A 2,540-nucleotide genomic window follows, 5' to 3' on the forward strand; every position below is an offset into this window, starting at 1 on the left:
CAAGCTAATTAACATGTCCATTATTTTACATAGTTATCATTTGTGCCTGTGTGTGTGTGTGTGTGCTGAGAACCCATAAAATCTATTCTCTAGCGAAGTTCATGTATATGATACAGTATTATGAACTATAGTCACCATGTTTGTATTAGGGTTCTCTAGAAAGACAGAACTAATAGGATAATGTACGTATAAAGGGGAGATTATTAAGGAGTATTGACTCACAGGATCACAAGGTGAAATCCCACAATAGTTTGTCTGCGGGCTGAGGAGCAAGGAAGCCAGTCCAAGTCCCAAAACCTCAAAAGTAGGAAAGGGGACAGTGCAGCCTTCAGCCTGTGGTCAAAGGTACAAAAGCCTCTGGCAAACCACTGGTATAAGTCCAAGAGTCCAGAAGCTGAGGAACTTGGAGTCCGATGTTCCAGGGCAGGAAGCATCCAGCACAGGAGAAAGATGGAGGCCAGAAGACTTTGCCAGTCTAGTGCTTCCACGTTCTTCTGCCTGCTTTTATCCTAGCCCTGCTGGCAGCTGATTAGATGTTGCCCACCCAGACTGAGGGGGATCTGCCTTTCCCAGTCAACTGACTCAAATATTAATCTCCTTTGGCAACATCCTCACAGACACATCCCAGAACAATACTTTGCATCCTTCAATCCAGTCAAGTTGACACTCAATATTAACCATCACGAGTCCACTCCTTGTCTATTTGAACCCATACACATCTCCTGAAATCCTATATGATCTTCAAATAAAGACAATAATAAGGTATAATTAAAGATAATTACACCGAACATAATACAGCTATCCTTTGTACAACCAGAAATGCACCAATCCCCAATTGAAATGCTATTGCATAAAGTTAACATTTAAATGCTGATACAAAGCAAATAAATCTTATGTTACACAATAAAGGAAAAAGGCAATAAAATTAAGATATTTTCTTAGTACAAGTGTATATATGCACAAACATATTCTTAACAAAATAAGGAGATATGATGATTACAGTCCTCATTTCTGCAGCTGGTCTCATGGACGTAGCTGGTACTGATGACTACCTTCTTCTACTACCCATTCTTAATCCTTTTGCCTTCAGCAAGCATCTCAGCAGGTTGTGGTTTTTCACCTGGTGGAGTGACCCAAACCTTCATTCCTAAGGGGTCTGGGTTGTATGGAGTACCACCTGGATTGGGCTGTTGTAGTTTCCCATTGACCTTAATCACAGGGCATGGTAATACTAAGAGTTGCCTGTAGGGATCTCCTGTATTTCTCACATCCTCTTCCTCACCTTCACTGTGGAGTGATAGACGAACTTCATCTTGATAGTCCAGGTCAGTCGCCCCAGCCAACACTGCAACTCCCTTCTTAGCCTGTTGACTTAGAGGTAGGAGGATCCCAAAGTGGCCAGGTGGCAAACTTAACTTCCAGTTTAGTGGGATCCTTGTGTCTTCTGGTGGCAGCATTTTCCCCTCTGGAACTAAGACCTTTAGGCAAGCAGAACATAATGTCTTGGGAACAGGAAGCAAAAATTTTGCTAGTGGATCACTATGGGTGATGGTGAATGGTGCCACTTTCACTTCCACCCCTTGATTCCTGGACCTGTGCATCCTGGCTATGGGAGAAACAGTACCATATATTGGATGCTAATTCAGAGCATATACAGCCTTCTGGAGAATTTTGCCCCAGTCCTGCAAAGTATTGTCACCTAGTTGGCATTGTAAGTGTGACTTCAAAATGCCATTCCACCATTCTAGCAGTATAGCTACTTCAGGATGATGGGAAACAATGTTGTACGTTAGATCCTCCAACTTATTCACACTGCATAATCGAAACTTTGGACCCCTTGACCAAAATCACCCCATAGACTGCACTCCCCATACTGTGACTACCACTATTCTACTCTCTGTTATTATGACTTTGACTTTTTTAGATTCCATATGTAGGTACAAGTGCATCTCTTCTGATGCTCATAAAATTTTTTATCCTTCATTTTGTTAATGTGGTAAATCACATGTATTGAGTTGCAGATGTTGAACCATTCTTGCATCCCAGGCTCAGTTGATCATGATCCTTTTAATGTGTTGTTGAATTTAGTCTGGCTAATATTTTCTTCAGGATTTTTGGATCTATGTTCATCAGGAATATTGACTTATAATTTTAATTTTGTTTTTTTGTGATGTTCTTGTTTGGCTCTGCTATCAAAGTAATGCTGGCCTCATTAAATGAGATTAGAAGTGTTTCCTCCTTTTCAATTATTTGATAGTTTGAGAAAGATTGGTATTAGTTCTTCTTCAAATGTTTATAGACTTCACCAGTGGAGACATCCGGTCCTAAGCTTTTCTTAGCTGAGAGTTTTTATTCTGATTTAATCTCCTTACTCATCATTGGCCTGTTCAGATTTTCTATTTCTTCCTGATTCAGTCTGGTAGGTTGTATGTTCCTAGGAATTTATCTATTTCTTCTATGTTATCTACTTTGTCGATGTATTGTTTTTCATAGTAGTCTCGTGATTTTCTGTATTTCTGTGGCATCCATTGTAATGTTTC

Source organism: Sapajus apella, unplaced genomic scaffold (genome assembly GCF_009761245.1).
Source record: "Sapajus apella isolate SASKATOON/1434 unplaced genomic scaffold, GSC_monkey_1.0 scaffold39, whole genome shotgun sequence".
Taxonomy (NCBI): domain Eukaryota; kingdom Metazoa; phylum Chordata; class Mammalia; order Primates; family Cebidae; genus Sapajus; species Sapajus apella.